The following is a 20388-nucleotide window of genomic DNA, read 5'->3' on the forward strand; positions in this document are numbered from 1 at the left end:
TGATTAAAAAAAAAAAAAATGGCTTTGGAATCCAAACACCAATCAATACATTTTTTTTAAAGCACAGAAGAGCCACCATTCAACACCTCCCAAAAAAAAAGCTATCCATAGAAAAACAGCTAAAAAAAGTTCACTACAATCCGAAAATATTTCAACTTACTGCCACAATGGAAAGGTAAAGGATGAAACTCTGGAGACAGAGATATGGGTTCAAAGCCAGCTATACATCTTACTTTTAAGGACCTATTACGAGCAATTAACCATCCCAGCCCTCAGTTTTCTCACTTATTAAATGGAAACACCACTGCCCACCTAACAGTGAAACTGTTTTAAGAACCTAAAGACGAAATGCATGTAAAATGCATAGTACAGTCAGTGCCTGAACATAGTAATACAATCTCCATAGAGTCCAGAATAGTTGGATACTACCTTCAACAAATGAAGAGATCAGAATATCCAAAATATTGAGAAGTCGAACATCTTATGATACTAGTACACTGAAGAAAACTCTTGAGCTGAAAAAGCCATATTAACAATAACAATAGCTGCCATATGTGCTTTCTGGTGCTAGGCACTTTATAAATTTTTTAAATATTTCTAACAATTCGGTAAGGAAACAAGTAGGCAAAGATGTACACAAGGTACTTCGTGAAACACTAAAATACTGTGGTTCTACAAAGTCTTAGATGAAGATGCCTAGCCTAGGGACTGGGGTTGTGGCTCAGAGGCAGAGCACTTGCCTTGCACATGTGAAGTACTGGATTCGATCCTCAGCACCACATAATAAACAAATTTAAAAAAAAAGAAGAAAATGCCTAGCCTGGTTATACTATATGAATTCTCCAATCTAACCTAAAAAGCACTGCACTTTCCCATAAAACCGCCTCATCTCTCCTTGTATGTCACATTTGTGACAGACAACACAACATTAGTCATCTTTTCATAAGATTATGTATCTTGCCCCTCCAGCTAGACCATAAATTCAAGAAGAAATTCTTTCTCAGACTTCATGTCTTTTAACAGTACCTAATACAATGCCTTATCTTTAAAGAACATTCAAATATGTAATAAAAATTTACCACATTTCAAAATTAGGCTGCTCTTTATTTCAAGGAATAAGATGGTTTCTAAGATTAAGGCTTGTATAACAATCTACTCCATAGTAATTTCCAGACTATGTATTTATTAAAGCTGTGTCTGCAAACATGGTTACTCTATTTAGTTTATCAATAGATCCAACTTCATGGTTCTCCAAGTATGGCGTACCATTTGAGATCTTCAAAACACTTTCAGGGATCTGCTAGGCCAATACTAATTTTCATAACAGTATAAGGTTACTCTCACTCTCTCATAAGTATAGAGTTTTCCAGAGATTACATAATGTATGAAGACGATTTATAATGAAATGTGTCAGATTTGGAAGATCAACATAATTCAGTGAACCAACATTTTCCAAATGGCCAATTTCTTTTTCATATCTTCAACCAGAACATACTACTACAGACTAAATGCAGAAGCAGCCATTAGAACCCAACTGTCTTCTGTTAGACACTAATGAAATTTGCAGAATTGTAAAGCAACACTACTTTTCTCACTAATTTTTTTTCACCTTGGATATACTTTTAATTAGGAATATAGCACTTGTTATGAAGCCCTGAATTCAACTCCTAGTATTCCAAAACAAAATCAAAAACAAAAGGTTTGAAAAATGCTGGCTCAACTAAATGTAGGCTCATTTTAGTGTTCTGTGTACTAGGCTCCCTGACCATTTAACTTGGAGCAATAGTCACTAGGCTCTTTTTATTTATTTATTTATTTATTTATTTTTACAAAGCTGCTTGTTTATTTTAGTTGTAGGTGGACACAATACATTTATTTTATTTATTTATTTTTACGTGGTGCTGAGGATCAAACCTAGTACCTCACATATGCTAGGCAAGTGCTCTACCATTGAGCTACAATCCCAGCCCATCACTAGGCTTTTGACGAATAATTTATACTCGTTCTGCTGTGAGCAGTATTCTCCTCCAATGACAATAGCTTAAGATTATTCAGAGAAAGGCTTTGGCAAAAAAACATCAACCATTCTCATTGATTCCCATTTCATAAACAATAATCACTTAGCCATATGACCTGTTTTAAGTAATCAAGAAAAACAGTACAGCAGAACAGACAGCATTTATTGAGCTCAGAGCAAATGCCAAGCACTGTGCTATAGTTACATTACCTCATAATCCTCACAACCCTGCAAACAACGTAACACAGAACAGAAAAGTGACTCAGATTTACTTGTCAAAGGTCACACAGTTAATAAATGGTGGAATTAGAACCAAATCAGGCTGATGTGACTCCAAAGTCCAGTGCTCTTTCCACTCAACCAGGTTACCTTCATATCACTGGAACGAAAATCAGACTTATAAGTGACTCCATTTCCTTGAGCAAGCCACAACTTCTCTCAGCCAGCTTTCTCATCTACAAGATAAGAGGGTTAGTCTAACTGATCTCCAAAGTCCCTTCCAAGGCTAATAATCTTAGATTCTGATTCATCATAACTTCAACCCTACAGTTACACAGAGTAAAAGGTTTTTTGTATGTTTCTCTGAACTGAACTGAGAGAATTGATACAAACAATAGGCAAGTAATGAATAGAATTAATATTCTAGAATATAGCTTTTCATGCTTTAATATTAACAATCATTATAAAATATACTATAAGCACTGAGTAGGAACCATGTACTTCTTTCATTCCAAACAACCAAAGCTTCCTTTTCTGACATAACCTTGGGCATTCTGCCAAGTGAAATCTTTAAGTCTGGAAAGCACCTGTTGGCATGCTGCACAGGAACATCTAACTGAAGGACTGCTCTCAGGGAGCAAATGCCTCATCATAAACTTGTATAGCACCATCTATTCTTTAACGTAAATTTACATTTATCAATGGAGACATATGCCAAGCATTTCTGAGAAAAGGAGAACAAGCTGCAGGAAATAGTGAAAATTAACATACAGCACTTCAAAAAATACACACACATAAACACACACACTCCAAGAAGAAATGTACTAATTGCAGGAGAGCAAGCAGATGAAGTTTTATTGATTTGTATTACTATAGCCTAGAATACTGTCTAGGCTACCAAAAATTTAGGCTTCTGCCTAAAACAACTACAATTTGAACACAGTTTACTACATGCCACATACTGGGCTGAGCCCTTTAGAAACATGACATTTAATTCTACTGTGCAGAGTTGTAAGACATGATATTCATTTTAAAAGGTGAAAGAAAGTGACACATCTATTGAGTGTCAGTGAAAAAATTGGAAACAATTCTGAACAACTCCAAAGCCTAGATTCTTTATATTTCTTCTGGTTCCAGAGAGAACAAGAAGTTCTACACCAATCAGAAAAGTGTAATATTTGGGTCAAGTTATAAGGGCATTTTAAATGTTTTGGATAAAAGATTTTAAAAACTCAAAGTCCATTTATGGAGATACCTATTTAGACATTAGCAAAAGTTATGAGGTCACTATCAAAAATCTATACTTCTTTGGATAGCTAGCAATACACTTAAATACAGGACATTTGTAGATGGTCACTGTTGCTGTGGCTTATATTCTTGTTATACTTACAAAACCTTTTAAAAAAACCTTTTGTCCAAAGTAGCTACCACCCTTTTACCTAAAATCCAGCATCTTACACCAGTGTCTATTCCTAAACAGAAGAAAAGTTACATCATTCAGGCAAAAACGCAAGAGAAAACTAACAAGGTTTATACTACTTGGTGACTTACCAGAAGTTTTTTTAAGAGGAATGGCTGAAAACTGGTATACTAAATGTTCTTTCACTGGGTGCAGTGGCACATGCTTTTGCAATCCCCATGGCTCAGGAGGCTGAGGCAGGAGGACTGTGAGTTCAAGATCAGCCGTAGCAACTTAGTGAGGCCCTAAACAACTCAGTGAGACCCTGTCTCTAAATAAAATACAAAAAGGGGCTAGGAATATAGTTCAGTAGTAGGGTGCTGCTGGGTTCAATCCCCTGTCCTAACAAAAAAGAAAAAAAAAAGTGAGGCCTGGTGGAGCACACCTGTAATCCTAGCAACTAAAGAAAATGAGGCAGAAGAATCACAAGTCTGATACCAGCTTTAGCAACTGGGTGAGACTCTGCCTTGAAATAAAAATAAAAAAGGACTAGGGTATAACTCAGTGGTAGAATACCCCTGGAATCAATCCCCAGTACTATCAAAAACAAAAATAAGGGGCTAGAGTTATGGCTCAGCGGTAGAACACTCAACTAGCATGTGGGAGGCCCTGGGTTTAATCCTCAGCACCACATTAAAATAATAAAGGTATCGTGACCAACTACAAATAAAAAATATTTTAACAAAATAGAGAGAAATCAAGTTCCATACTAATATTTAACTACTCAGAAAATTAATTTTAGGAATTTAAAATCAAATTAATGATTCACTAAAAATAAACAGGAAGAAAAAAGAGAATTTCTAAGAACAAATCTCAGAAGCAATGTTGTAATTTTTCTATTTATAATAATGTCCACTAAAAAAGAGTTCCAAAAGCTATTTCTTATTTTGTTTTTCCCCAACTGCTACACAGATCACAAATGAACAGAAGTGGCTACTAATGCCACAAATACTAAAGTGGACTAGCAAACTCAAATCTTCTTCCCTTATATTTGCACTGTCCTAATAAGACTATACTGAGTCACCTTTTGCCTGCTCACTCCTAGATTCAGTGAAAATAACACCCAACTTTTCAAGTCAAAACGACATGAATTTGAATCCTGAAACCACAATTTATCAGCTGGAATTACTGAATAAGCTTTAGTTTTCCATCTGAAATACAGTAACCATTCTGAAAGGCTAGTATGAAAATTAGAGATTAAAACAAAACACCATATCTGCTATCAGTATTATTAACTGTTATGGCCTTTTAATGTTGCAGTTGTTTCTAAGTATAATACATCCAATACTAAATAACAAAAGGAAGATTCTACTTTTTTTTTTTCTTTTCTGGTGGTTGGGGGGTTTGTTTCTGGGGATTCAACCCAGGGGCACTCAACCACTGAGCCACATCTCCAGCCCTATTTTGTATTTTATTTAGAGACAGGGTCTCACTGAGTTGCTTAGCACCTCACTTTTTCTAAGAATGGCTTTGAACTCGCCATCCTCCTGTCTCAGCCTCCAGAGCCACTGGAATAAGAATTTGCCATTTCTTAATGGCAAATCAGAAATAAGTGCATGAGCACAAACTTACTAGAGCTGAACTTATTTTTTCAGGGCAAAGACTCATTCTAATGGTTTACACTTTTTTCCAAACTGCTCAGTGGGCAAGGGATTTTACTTTGAAGTGATGGAATTATTCTGAAACTACATAAGATAGTATATTCAACATTGGGAATATACTAAATATCACTGAAGCATTCCATTTTGAATGGTTAGCTTTTTTAAAAAAAAGTATTTTCAACAGGAATGAGGGAAATATATTTCTAGTGAACATTATTAGGGGTTAGAATGTAAATAGTAAAGGTTTGCTGGTCAACATTTCTAAAAGTAGGAAATGTGGACCAGAAAAGTGGAAGGAGCCCAAGACTTCCACCTCTCACACCCAACCATGCTTCTAGTTTGTATGATTTTTAAACTAGTAACTTAATTTCTCTGAAGCAAAACCAGGCTAAAAAGATCTCAAAGGAAAAATATTTAATAGAGAGAGAGAGCCAATATCACCCTTTTAAACAAAGAGGGTAAACTGCAAGTTTTAACAAACTCTGGTGGTGCCTTTTTTCAACTAATAAACAGTGCATTAAGTATAAAATAAAAATATCATGCATCATTAACCTATAAATAAAAATTGTACTTCTTTTCCTATAAATAACATGAGTTTAAAAACACCTCTGGTTTCAAGGTTCTAAAAAGTATACAAATCTAAAAGAATCTTATTCTGTTCTTGAATTTGCCTGGAAATAGAAGCTAAATCCTCATATCTTTTGGTATTTTTTTAAGTATAGGTTGTTATAGAAATGTTTTAGCAAATAACACCTTAGCTATTATTAATTAGGTTAGAAGGCCTCTCCTCTTCCAATGTAGTTCTATCTCCTAGGTGGTTTTAAAAAGGGAGTATAGCGTGATTACACAAACTTTTTAAAACTAAAATCAGCAGTGCCTTCATGTTAACACGGTGATCAAGGTTACTAGTTTGGGAACTCCCATCCGTTGTCTTCAAAAGAGTGACAGACATTAGACAGCTATAGCCAATGAAGCAGCAATAAAGAAAAGTTCAAAGGATAACATTTAAATTGCATCAAACTGCTGAGAATATATGAGGTGCTTTTAGAACACTTATCTAGTAAAATTACTGAAACAAGTTAAGCCACTTACAGCTCAAAAGAAAAATTCAGATGACTTGACAGAAGTATTCCACATCAATTAGCAAGATTCTAACTCCACCGATAGATTCAGCAATTGAGTCTTCTCTTTCTAGCAGTTATCTGTATCAAAATGAAGGCACCAAAACCACAGGTGCACATCTTATTTTCCTTTCATATGAATAATCATCACCTGGATGGCACCATCACATCTGCAAACTCAATACTAAAATAAAACATTAATTCCCAATCTTACTTATCTTGGGTTTCCTACTTTTGTTAAGGGCACCCAATCAACTAGATTTGAAATGCTGTAGTTGTCAGACTTGTCACTCAAACTTCACATCCAGTTACAAAGTTTTCATCTGTTCCAGGGCAGCCATTCTATACCAACTTCAATTACCCTCATTATTTTCCTCAAAATACTATTACAACATTTTAATGGATGGATGCATTTCAGTCTCTCTCCACGGTAAAATTGCCAGATTAAAAGACAATCCTAATAATATCCTTCACTGAAGCCACACAGCTAACAGAACAGAGTGGGTATCTTATCTTGTATGCAAGCTTTCCATCAGTGACTCCAACATTCCTCTCCAAACTTACACTCTACTAAGTCACATTCCCTTATCTTTAACTAAATGAACCAGTTATTTCTCATACAAATTTTTAACAGTCCTATTTTGCAAATTCCCCCCAAATGGAATTCTCTTTTCCATTTTCTCATAATCAAATCCTACTTGTTTTCCAGAGACTCTACACAAATACCAGATACCATATACCACATCCCTCTGAGGGCTCTCCTTTATTCCTCTCAGCTAGAAATAATTTCTTGCTCTTCTGCATTACTGAGCCAGGGCTGAGATGTGGCTCAGTGGTAGAATTCTTACCTAATCTGGGCAAGGCCCTTGGTCCAATCCCTAGCACCACAGAAAGGGGAAGGAGAGGGGTCATCTGAATTCCTAGTCCATTTCATCTCTTGGGTACTCATCTTTTAATTTTTTGAAGCACATGCTATCATCTCCCCTAAGAGAATAAGGCTCTGAAAGGCAAAGGTCTATGTATACTTTATCCCCCAATATAACCAGCACAGGGCTTAATAAGGGCTCACAAATTAGGATAAATTAATAAGGGTACTCTTGAAGAAAAAAAAAACAGAAATACATCAAAAATACTTTAAAGGTGCATAGTACTCCAAAGAAAAGCTGAAATTCCAACTACAGCACTACAACCATGGCATCCTTTACCAAGTAACAGATTGCAATAAAACTATTAAGTGCCAGGCACTGTTTTACCAATGCTTAGAAACTGCAGAAAACAAACTCCTCATGGAGCTTATACCTTATACTCAAGTGGAGGGGAAAAGGTAACAAAATAAGAAAAATCTATTATAAATTAAATAGTTTAAGTGATATGGACAAAAAAGGGACTATCAAGAGCCAGAAATAGAGGAACTGCCATTTTAATAGAGTGGTAAGAGAAGGTATCACTGAGAACAATATATATGCTGGAGCTAAGCAATTATCTGAGAAAGGTATTCCAGGTAGGTTAAACACCAAATGCAAAGGACCTGAGACAGGAATAGGCCTAGCATGTTAAAGGAATAGCAAGAAGGCCATGAGTGAACAAAAAGTATGAGAGAAGATGGGAGTCAGAGAGCAAAGAAGGGATCAGATCACAAGAGGATCTGATAGTACTTGGCCTTTTACTCCGAACAAGATGGGGAAATCACCAGATAGTCTTGATCAGAATTGACAAAATCCAAGGTTTGTTGTTGTTGTTGATGTTGTTGTTGTTGTTTGGTACCAGGGATTGAACTCAGGGGCACTTTACCACTAAGTTACATCCCAGTCCAAAAAATTCATTCTTGCTTGAGAATAGTCTATAAGGGGGAAAGAGCCAAAAGTGGCTACTGCAGTAATTCAGACAAGCTGATATAAGCTTAGATCAGTGAAATCATGAAAAATGGCCAGAGTCTGGATATATATTGAAGACACAGCTGGCATGGTTTTGTGGTGGATTAAATGTGGCATGTAATAGAAAGTAAATAAAGGATGATTCCAAGTTTTGACCTGAGCAACTATAAGATGAAGTTGCTACTTAACTGTGATTTGGAAGACTGTTAAAAGGGGCAATAAAAAGACATAATAGGGTAAAGATTAGGAGTTCAGTGTGTACAAAAGGCCAACCATGTAACACATCTGTAATGCCAGCAATTTGGGAGGCTGAGTCAGGAGAATTTCAAGTTTGAGTCCAGTCTCAGCAACTTAGTGAGACCCTGCCTCAAATTTTAAAAAGCAAAAAAGACTGAGGATGCTGGGGATCCTCATGGTAAAGCATCTCTGGGTTCAATGCCCAGTACAAAAAGAGAGAGAGAGAGAGAGAGAGAGACATAACTCAACCGAAGTGATAACAATATAAACAGACAAAATAAGTTTGCATACACTGAGGCAATGAGAAGAGTGTCATATCTGTCACCTGAATAATTATTCAATGCCTTTAATGATAAGATGCAACCCTGATTTCAATTTGTGAAAAATGCTATCTTAAAAACAAATGACTGAGGCCTAGCAGCTAGGGAGGTGAGGCAGGAAGTCCAGAGTTCAAAGCCTGCCTCAGCTAATCAATTCAGTGAGACCCTGTCTCTAATAAAATACAAAACAGGGCTGGGGATGTGGCTCAGAGGTCGAGTGCCCCTGAGTTCAATCCCTGATACTCAAAAAAAAAAGAAAAAAAGACTGGTTTGGGACAAATTCAATGTGAATACCAACAAAATATATAAGAGGGAGATGTAATTTCTTGCAGTAGGATAGCCTGGAGTTCCAGGATAGGGGGGGAAATGTCAGAGTCATCAACACATACATGGTATTTTTTTAATTGGAAGAGAGCACCAACAGAATGAGAATAAAGAGAAGAGACCCCTAGGGTGGTTCAATATTAAGAGGCAGGAGTGTCAGGCACAGTGACGCATACCTATATTCTCAGCTTCTCAGGAGGCTAACACAAGAGGATCAGAAGTGGAGGCCAGCCTTGGCATCTTAGCGACCCTGTATCAAAATCTTAAAACTAAATAAATGCAGGGGCTGAGGATGTGGCTCAAGTGGTAGCACGCTCGCCTTGCATGCGTGCGGCCCAGGTTCGATCCTCGGCACCACATACAAACAAAGATGTTGTGTCCGCCGAAAACTAAAATAAATAAATAAATAAATACTAAAAAAAAAAGGAAAAAAAAACTAAATAAATGCAAAGATCTGGGGCTATAGCTCTATTCTAAGGTACCCATGGGTTCAAAGGGGGCAGAGATAAAGAATGAAGAAGAACCAACAAAGCAGACTGAGAAAAGGTACACAAAAACAAGCAGTGTGGCATCCTATAAACCAAAGCAGAAAAGTGTTTCAAGAAGGAAGTGAAATGTTTCCACAGATGAATTAAGCTTCATGATTTTGATAAGAGCAGTTTTATCAGAGTAATAAGAGCTATAAGTCTCACTAGAGCATGTTCAGGAAAGAATAGGCGATCTGCAGTTGAGTAGAAATAACTTTTTCAAAAAGTTTTGCAACAAAGAAAAGCAGAGAAATTGGGTAGTAGCTAGAAGAGACAGTGTAATCAAGAAAGAGCTGTTAAAAATACACACACAGGGCTGGGTTTGTATAGCTCAGTGGTAGAGCGCTTGCCTTGCACAAGTGAGGCCCTGGGTTCAATCCTCAGCACCAGATAGATAGATAGATTGATAGATAGATAGATGATAGATAGATATTGTGTCCATTTACAACTAAAAAAATTTTTAAAAATACACATATAGAAATACAGTTGTTCGGGCTGAGGATGTGGCTCAAGCGGTAGTGCGCTCGCCTGGCATGCGTGCGACCTGGGTTCGATCCTCAGCACCACATACAAACAAAGATGTTATTTCCGCCGAAAACTAAAAAATAAATAAATATTTAAAAAAAAAGAAAAGAAAGAAATACAGTGTGTGCTGAAATGGAATGAGTGTTATATAGAAAAATAATGATGTTTCAGGAAAGAGAATAAACACTTTAATTTTTATTCTCTAAATTTATTGAAATTTAGAGAATTTCACTGGAAGACTCAAATAGCCCAATGAAGGTAAAATTTAAATAGGCTAAGTGGATAATAATTCCAGAATACTATTACCTTTGCAATACTAAAGAAGGGTAATTCACATGCCATAGGAGGTTCTGAAGAGAGCCTGGGCTACTTACTGAGAACATTTGTGTCAAGCAGTTTGCATATTATTTCATTTAAGCTCAAAATAACTTGATAAGGCATTGTATCTACAGTTACAGATAAGAAACCAGAAGCTCAGAGGGCACAAGTAATATGCTTAATGCACAAAGCACAGTGGTAGAGCTATGTTTCAAATCCAGGTCCTTCTGTGTACAGGATAAAAAATTATTGTTAATTGGGTGGGAAGTTAAGAGTTTTTCTGGTTCTTACTGGTTAGAAATATGTGCAAAAGTATTAATGGATGAAAGTGTGTATGCACATCGCAAACACTAAAAAAACAAAGTAAATGTAATCAAAAAATGTAGGGGCTGGGGATGTGGCTCAAGCGGTAGCGCGCTCGCCTGGCATGCGTGCGGCCCGGGTTCGATCCTCAGCACCACATACAAACAAAGATGTTGTGTCCGCCGAAAACTAAAAAATAAATATTAAAAAAAAAAAATGTAATAATGAGTGAAGGACCATGAAATTAGGGCAGCAAAATGCTGTTAACAACTGTTGAAGCTGGTTGATGATATGTGGAAATGCATAGTACTGTGGGGTATGGTGACACGGCCTATAATCCCAGAAGCTCAGGAGGATCATGAGTTCAAACCCAGCCTCAGCAAAAGCGAAGTGCTAAGCAACTCAATGAGACCCTGTTTCTAAATCAAATACAAAATACGAATGGGGATGTGGCTCCCTGGTCGAGTGCTCCTGAGTTCAATCTCTGGTACCCACCCACAAAAAATGCAGGATACTATTCCCTTTTATGTACATTCCAGGACATTCTGAGTCAAATTTCTACATCCCTTCAAAAACTGCCCTCAATTCTGCTCAATCCTCCCTTTGAAAGCAATGTTATATGCTTTGCAATTTACAGTTTTTTTCTTTAATCCTCACTTTACACATTAGAGGTTTTATTCCAATTTTGGACATGAGAAAAGAGAGACAACTAAAAAACGCTAGGATCTGACCTCAAAGCCACATTTTCTAGTGTCAAAACCATTCTTCTTCTAACACACCAATCAAAGTCACACCAGGTGCTCAGGGCAAACTCATAAAGACAGTCCACCCAGTGTCAGCCTTTTTCTTAGGTTCATTACTATTTCCATAACCCTGGGATCCTGAGCTTTGTAATAGGGCTAAGGATTATCCCACACAGTCCTTGAATACATTCACTGAAAGAAGCAAACTTGCTCAACCAATCAACCTTCCTCAATAAAGCAAGGTCTAACAGGAATTTTTTATACACAATTTCTGAAAGTGTAATCTGAAAGCCTGTCTCTCTTTGCTCTAGAGTCAATTCCTTGTGCCTCCATTTTTCCAAATGTAATTATCTGCTATTCTTCTATATTATGTAGCTATTACAGAGACCAAAGTCCAGGTATATGAACTGAGTTCTACAAATAAAGGACATCACTAAACATAAAACTCACCAATTTCAAAAGTTAATTTTGTATAATTCCACAATATTTACCCAAAGTTGGCAGATTAGAAAACATCACAATACTCTAAGATATCATCTTTTTAAAAAACCTCATTAGTAATATGTTTAATATCTGTTCTTCCATGCTAACCATAACATTTTAAGTTTATTCATAGCCTACTTCAAAAACAACTGAAAACATGCACACCACAGGCATGTTTCAGATGTTTATTCTCTCTGGCTGCTAATCTACATCAAAACTCTAATACCTTTTCCTCCTGTTCATTAGCTTTGCCAACCAAAATTGAGTTATCTATCCAGAGTTATTTAATTCAACAACTATCCACTCCCAAAACTTCATTAGGTTAAAATGTAGGCAGGCTAAGCTGTGCAGAAGCCTAACATTAGATGCGATGTTAGATGAGTTACAATTTACTCGAATTTGTAAAATCTTAAGAATGAAATGCTTCTGTTTTAACTTTGAAAATTAACCACTTCTTTATTAGGTCACTACAAAGGTGTTTTCACACTCGCCTCTACCCACCTACACCACCACCCTTCCCCCAGTACTAGGATTTGAACCCAAGGATGTTCTACCACTGAGCCATATCCCCAGCCTATTTTTCTTTTATTTGCAATCCCCTGCCTCAGCCTCCCAAGGAGCTGGTATATGTCACTACACCTGGCACACAGTTATCCATTGTGCCAATGGCCCGAGCTTCTGGCACCTAGTTATCTTAAAACATACCGATTTTCAGTTAGGCTTGACTAAACCAAAGACTTCATTTTCATTTTAAGAACCAATCTATCAGTCAGGCACAGTGGTGCATGCCTATAATCCCAGTGGCTCAGAAGACTGAGGGAGGTGGATCACGAATTCAAGGCCAGCTTCAGCAAAAGCAAGGCACTAAGCAACTCAGTGAGACCCTGTCTCTAAGTAAAATATGAAATAGGGCTGGGGATGTTGCTCAGTGGTTGAATGTCTGAAGAGTTCAATTTCCAATTTTTTTTTTTTTAACACACACACAAAAAAAAATCTATCTAGGGTTGGGCTTGTGGCTCAGTAGTAGAGAGCGTTTGACTGGCCATGTGTGAGGCACTGGGTTCGATTCTCAGCATCACATATAAATAAATAAATAAAGGTCCATTGAAAAAAAATTAAAAAAAAAAAAAAAGAACCAATCTATCTAGAGAAGGATCTCTTCTTTACTCAATAAAATACTACTGAGCATTAAGAAATCTTAAGCTTGGCACAAACATGTTTCTGAGTCTAAATGCCAATGCATGCTTTGAGTTAAACCGGCAAAATAAGCTTAGTAAAAGAGGCATACTTAAAAAAAAAAATCTAGAGACACCTTTATTACTAGAATATTACTAGTTGCTGTATATGTCAACAGAACTAACTTGGTAATATTAAATTCATAAACAAAATGCTGATCTGCCCAATAGAACATTGTGAAAAATCTTAGCACCTGGAAAACTGCAGAGAACAGGAAATTCTGCAGGTACAGTAACAAACTACATCTTATCCATGACCTAGAAATGCCTGAGAATTTATTACACAACCTGCTGCAGAATTCTCACTTTTCAAATGGAAATGAACCATGAAGTCACACAATGCAACGCTCTGTTTTTATTATTGATATAATCAACTTTAACCTTTCAAGTTGTGCTAAAGTTAACTAAAGAAAGCAGATGTTTTACATAGTGTTGGTTATGTCAGAAGTTAGAGAATTTGAATATCAAATAATTAGATTTTAGAACAGCTTCATTCACTCAGCCACACACACGTATGCAGAATCTTTCATGAGGTAGGCACTATACTTCTCAAATATGGTGCACTTAAATGACTCTTAGGAAAAGAAATAATTCAAATTAGGCAGAAACTGACAAATCAGGTCATTTGGACACCTTACTATTCCATGCAAGAACCAAAAGCTAGATTAAAGATTAACAGACTTTTCAGGCTCAAATAATTTATCTATATCACCATTAATCTAGCCTCATTATTTTACTGGCTTTTTATACATACACACACACACACACACACACACACACACACCCCTTTATTTTGTTGTGTGTGGGGGTTTTTTTGTTTTGTTTTGTTTTTGTTGTTGTTGTTGTTTATGATGCTGAGGATCAAACCCAGTGCCTCACACATGTGAGGCAAGCACTATACCACTGAGCCACAACCCCAGCCCTTAATTGGCTTTTTATTTGTTTTTTTGTTTGGTTGGGTTTGTTTTTGTTTTTTTGGTACTGGGGATTGGACCCAGGGGTGCTTTACCATTGAGCTATATCCCCAGCTCTTTTTATTTTGAGACAGGGTCTTGCTAAATTGCTTAGGGCCTCTCTAAATCGCTGAAGCTAGCCTCAAACTTGAGATCTCCCTACATCAGTCTCCTGAGTCAGTGGGATTACAGGTGCATGCCACCACACCCAGTCCTACTTTCTTTGTTATAACTGACATAAAAATTTAACTTACGTATCTCAAGAAACAGTTTTCTAAAATTAAAGTGAAGTATGAAGATACCTGTGGTTACCTACCACAGTTTTTCCACAGCTAAAGAAATTTTGGAAAACAACCAATCTTTTGATAAAAGGACCTGTGCAAAACAAAAGAAAACAGAAGAGCAATAAGATGGGTAATTAGGGCCAAACATGTTACATAAGACAGTAAACTAAATAGTTTTGTTCAGCATATTAGGTCATAATTCTTGATTAATTTTTTTAGTTAAAGATCACACGTTATATGACTTTTATACCAAAGAGATACTTGCTTCAGTATTATAAAAATAATTTTCTTATCTATTCTGAAAGTTGCAATTTTTAAAATGTATAAAAATAAACTTATTAAAAGAAAAAAAGACAGTAAACTATTATATTAGATCAGCTATCACAATGAAACTACTAGTCAGAGCTGGGTGTTACCAAGCTCAAGGCAAATTAATGTCTAATAAAACAACTTACTATTTACATTTTTGCAACGTCAGTCATGACTAGCATCTGGTGGCTCCTTATAACTAGTAAACCAAACATAATATTGAAAACCCCATCCTGTGACTCAGTGGTAGAGCACTTGCCTACCATGTGTGAGGCACTGGGTTAGATTCTCAGCACCACATAAAAATAAATAAAGGATGGGGGCTGGGGTTGTGGCTCAGCGGTAGAGCGCTTGCCTAGCATATGCAAGGCGCTGGGTTCAACCTCAGCACCACATAAATAAATAGATAAAATAAAGGTATAAATAAATAAATAAAGGCCCACCAAAAACTTATAAAATATTTTTTAAAAAGAGAAAGAAAGAAAAGAAAAACCCATTAAAAAAATCATTCCTCATCAAACACAGTATACCCTGTCAATGAACTTGGAGATATCCAATGATGGGGGATGATTTGATAACTAAAATTTTTAAAAAAGGAAAAAGTATTCAATAAATCAGAAAAAGGGGGGCTGGGGATGTGGCTCAAGTGGTAGCGCGCTCGCCTGGCATGTGTGCGGCCCGGGTTCGATCCTCAGCACCACATACAAAGATTTATGTCCGCCGAGAACTAAAAAATAAATATTAAAAAAATTCTCTCTCTCTCTCTCTCTCTAAAAAAAAAAAAAAAAAGAAGTGTGATAATGTGGCTTTTAAAAAAAATAAAATAAAAAAATAAATCAGAAAAAGGGAGCTTAATGTCTCTGATAGAAGCAACAGCTCTATTTTTCTGTTCATACCACTGAGAATCAATTCTCTGCAAAATATATATGAACTATATATTTATTATTCCTAATTTAAGAATTGAATTCACTGTCTCTGCAAATCATGTCTAGAAACGTTCATGAGCTTACAACTAGAACTCAGAATGTCTCCCACAAACTTCTGCTGGGGCTGAAGAATTCAAATCAACACCAACACCTAGCTGCAGTTATTCCTGCAGTTATTAAGCCAGGAAAGGTAAGTACATGATAAACCATGAACAAACTTCAATTTGCAGACATCTCTGATGTTCAAAATCTCATTTCTAACAAAGTTTCTCACAACAAATCACTCCACCTAATGGCAAATTTTGAAGCACTAATTAATATCTGACCTGTCTAAAGGCTGCAGGGCTGGGATAGAGAGGTAAAGAAATGGACATCTATCCCTATATTTACATAGTTCCGAAAAGACATAAACTTGTTTTATATAAACCATCTCACTACCTTGGGAGGTAGATAAAGAGTCAGGTTTCTGGAGAGAGAAATAAGAACAAAGGGATTAAGTGTCTTGTCCAGCAAGTTACAGTAAAAATAAAACTAGAACCCAGTTATTTATCCTACAAAATCTAAATAACCTGCCTTCCTTAGTTCATAAACTCAGTATAATATTTTAAAGTGCCTGAAAATTACCTCAAGCTAACAATACATATAATCAGAACACTAAACCAAAATTGAGTATTTTGAGCAAGAAAGTACTGCTTAACCCAAATCAATAAGATGAACAAAATGGACTTAAAATACACAAGAAAAAAACAATGTCCATATTAGAGAGAATTTCCAAAGGTCTCTATTTATCTTATATCCTACTGTTCAAATTCTCTGCCAACGAGCAAAGGGACCAGATATGCTACCTATAATTATATTCTAAAAATATATCAAATCTCAAATACTCCAAGAGTTCCAATCAACAGTATACTACACTCAAAAACCTTTTCCTCCAAAAATGATAGAGCAATGCATTATTTTGCTGCCTACACGGCACATTTCATGACAAAATTCAGATTTTTAAAAATCATTACCTTCACAGATTACTTAAAATTTTGCTCAATCCTTGTTATGTTTAGGCAAGATTCCTATTTCCACTCAAATATTCTTTGAACATGCAAAGGCTGCATTAAGATACTTCCTAAATTGATAAAAGAAGAAAACTAATCAACCCGGAAAACTCCCAAATTTCCAAAGCAGACAATTTGTATGAAGTCAGAGTAGCTACCATAATACTATGCTGTATGAAGCCCACAGAGTAACAACTGAGGTTACTTCTGCAACATGATGAAATTTACTTTTTAGCAAAAATCTGACTAGACTTAATTTTCAACTGTCAAAAGAGAAGTTGTTTTCCAAGATTTTAGGAACCCTGCTTACTGAAGCAATCTCAGAGCACTTTGCTTAATCCTTTCAAATCCCAAAGAATTTAACACAAGCCACAGAACACTGAAATGTCTATGCTCAAACTCCTAAAGGTTACTTTCCATGTGTCTGGCAAGCTGACAGCCATATGTACATCCAGCCTGAGGTGTCTTTTCTCAACAAAGCTAAAACCATGCTCTGCAACACAAATCTAAATACCAGGGAATCCAGAAACCTCCAACTAAATTTTACTTTGGGAGAAAAAGCCAACGACCCAGTAGCATTTATTCACCCTTTGAAAGAGTCAAAAGGCTCCATTTCTGCCACTTCAGGAGAAAGTGTATATTCCTTCAGTCAGCCTGTAGTATGAGACTCAGATATTACATCACCCGATGCCTAAATACTGCCCCATTACCCAGAAAGCACCAGGATTATCTGATAAACTGCACCAAGGTATCCCTTCCTCCCTCTCTTATACACAGCCCTTGAATGTTATTGCCCCTGAACTCTCTCTTGCAGCTTCACAAAGACATATGCCCTGCATCTGCTGCAATCCCATTTCCATTCACTTTTGGTGCACTCCTCATGACCTTCTATGGCTCTTCTATCTGTCCACCCATCAGATAATTATGCTAGGAGGTTACATACCACACACCTCCTCCAAACTTCAATGGGGCATTCGACTCTCCCTAACCCATTCCCCATCTGCTGGTCATAAAAAAAAAAATTAAAAAAAAAATCAGTTTTCATGATCTCCCCAATTGTAGTAGCATAAACTTTGAAATATATATATATGTAGTTTGATGCCCTCTGTTTTCTATTTACAACATTCTAGGATCCATATTCCCTGTCCCCTCGTTCTCAATTTCCAGTTTCTCTGAGTTTAAATGTAATGCTCTCTTTAGTTGGTTGTTTGCTGCCCCCAACTTCTGCACTCAGCCTTTCCTTATACTTTTAGTGACTTAAAAATTTTGGACCTTTCAAACTCTCAAGACTCATCCAGTCTCTCCCCACACTTCTATACCTTGGACTTCTGTACTCTCAAAAGCAACCTATTTTCCTAACTCTCTCCAACCTAAATAGTTATTTTCTGTCCTAAACCTGGACTTCCCCCACCACCACCCCAATCCCATACACCTTGTCTAATCACAGACATGCCCACACACATAACTACCTCACCCCCCCTTTTTCTATTAAAAGGTACTATGAATTCCTTTATACCCTCTACCCCAAAACATCCTGTCTTCTCCACTTCCTTCCCACTGTTCCCTGCCTACTCCCTTCTCCATTATGGTGCCCCAAACCAAACCCTCCCTCCACCTATGATACTCCAGACCTGTACACCTTCCCTTCAACCTATTCCACCACCATCCCTACTGATTTCCTTCACACACACACACACACACACACACACTTCTTTTCTTCCTGCCCCAGAAATATTCCATCTGTCCCATCTCACCTGCCACTCCAAGAACATTTCCCTCCTCCTTTCTGCCCACCACCTCACACCCTCTCCATCCTGCCCCACACACCTGTTCCTCCAGTGTCCCCACGACCTCCAAATTTCCCCTCCTACTGCTCCCCACTTTCATCCATTCTTCCCAAATGAACACCCTCCATCTCACTTCTGCTGCTTGTTAACTGCACCACATACACCCCACCCAGACAACTTCTCTCCATTCAAATCACCCTACCTCATTGTCCCTATTCACTCCCCAAACCCTGAAACTCAGTCCCTGCTCCATTACCCTCCCCCTTTCACCTCATACTCCTTTCCCCTGAGGATCAAACACCTGCCCATCTCCCCTCGAATATCAACCCCCTCCTCTTTCCTCCCTACACACCTCCTGCCCAGCCACTCCTCTCGGGTTTCCTGGGGCCCCTGGGCCTACTCTCGCACACACCTCCTGCCTGAACACCTCCGTTTCTTTCCGCACCACTCGAGACCCCCAGACCCCTCCGGCCCTCCCTGGTTCCTCGCGCTCGGCCTGCCAGCCGCACTTCCCCCTACCGGGACCCCCTCTTCCACCATTCCCCTTCACGCCTCGGGTGGCCTTCCCGGTATCTGCCCCTCACACGCAACGTTAACCTGGCATTGGCTCCTTCCATTTCGAGTCCCCTGTCTCCTCCTTCCACTGCCACCCCGTTCGCCCCTTGCCCTCCCCAAAACCCCTCACAACCTCCTGAACCTCTACACGCTGTCCCCACCCGCCAGAATGTCCTCCATACCTCTCGCACTCGCCCTTGCCCCAAGGACCCCCCAAACCTGCCCGAAGGCCCTCCACCCTCCACTGGGCTGGATCCCTGTACCCGCCACTCTCCTCCAATCTACCCACACCCTCGGCCCGGCCCCCAAGCCTCTCCCCCAGCTCCTGCCCCCAATGTCCTCCAACACCTGCCCGGAGCCCTCCAGCCGACCCAGAGCTCCCGGCGCCCGTCCCCCACGCTGCCCACGCCCTCCGGGTGCTCAGGGCCGGGACCCCATCCCCCGAAGGTGAGGTAGGCTGCCCGCTGCCATTCCCCGAAGCGACAGGGGCAACGCGGCGGCGGCCACAATGCCGGAGCCGCGGGGCCGGGATTGCGCCCTGCTCTCCGCCTCGGCCGCCGCCGCCGCCGCCGCCGCCGCTGCTAAGGACGCACAACAAACAATGCGGGGCCCGGCCGGCACCGCCAACCGCCTCAACCGCCGCCCGCCCGGGACGGCCCGCCGAGCAAGCGCCCGCCCCGCCGCAGCCTACCCGCGCCGCCGCGCTCTGCCCGCGCCCGGTCCCCGCTCCCTCTCCGCCGCCGCCGCCACCTCGTCCGCCCGCGTCTCCGGCTCCTCAGCCCAGCGGCGGCGGCTGCGGCGGCTGCTGCCCTGGTGGCGCTCGCGGCTCCGGTCTCCGCTTCGGCGGCGGCGGCGGCGAGCACGTGACGCCGCCGAGCGCACCCATTGGCCGGGCCGGGGGGCGGGCCCGCGGCTGCTGGGGAACGGAAAGCCCGCCCCTCGCTCGCCGCGCGCCCCCTCCACGCGCGCTCTGCCGCACCTGAGAGCGCCGGCCAGCGCCCGCCGTCGCCGGGCCGCGCCGCCGCCTGCGCCAACTGCGCACCTGGGAGCGCGCAAGGAGCACGCGCTGGCGGCGGCCACATGCACCTGTGAACCCGTGCTTACGTAAACTGCGTCCCTGCCTTCCTCCCTGCGCCAGGCCCCTACCCGCTGCAGCACCTGAGTCCTGCTGCGCTGGCAGCGTAACAGCTGGGGAGTGGAGACGGGCTGCGGTGAGAGG

At 39.6% G+C, this 20388-nt stretch overlaps 1 protein-coding gene across 2 annotated transcripts in view; it reads right to left on the reverse strand.

Annotated features, from left to right (window-relative positions):
• Strbp (spermatid perinuclear RNA binding protein) overlaps positions 1 to 20004 on the reverse strand; it is a 123859-nt gene extending 103855 nt beyond the window's left edge. Inside the window, exon 1 of one of the 2 annotated variants that reach the window (XM_034636098.2) lies at positions 19861 to 20004. The gene's annotated coding sequence lies outside the window, so the exon portion shown is untranslated. Of the gene's footprint in view, positions 1 to 6388; positions 6443 to 19860 lie in introns of those variants that run through there. The other variant, XM_071600927.1, reaches the window with a different exon arrangement.
• Positions 20005 to 20388: the final 384 nt, after the last annotated feature.

The sequence above is a fragment of the Marmota flaviventris genome, chromosome 13 (genome assembly GCF_047511675.1).
Source record: "Marmota flaviventris isolate mMarFla1 chromosome 13, mMarFla1.hap1, whole genome shotgun sequence".
NCBI classification, from domain to species: Eukaryota; Metazoa; Chordata; class Mammalia; order Rodentia; family Sciuridae; genus Marmota; species Marmota flaviventris.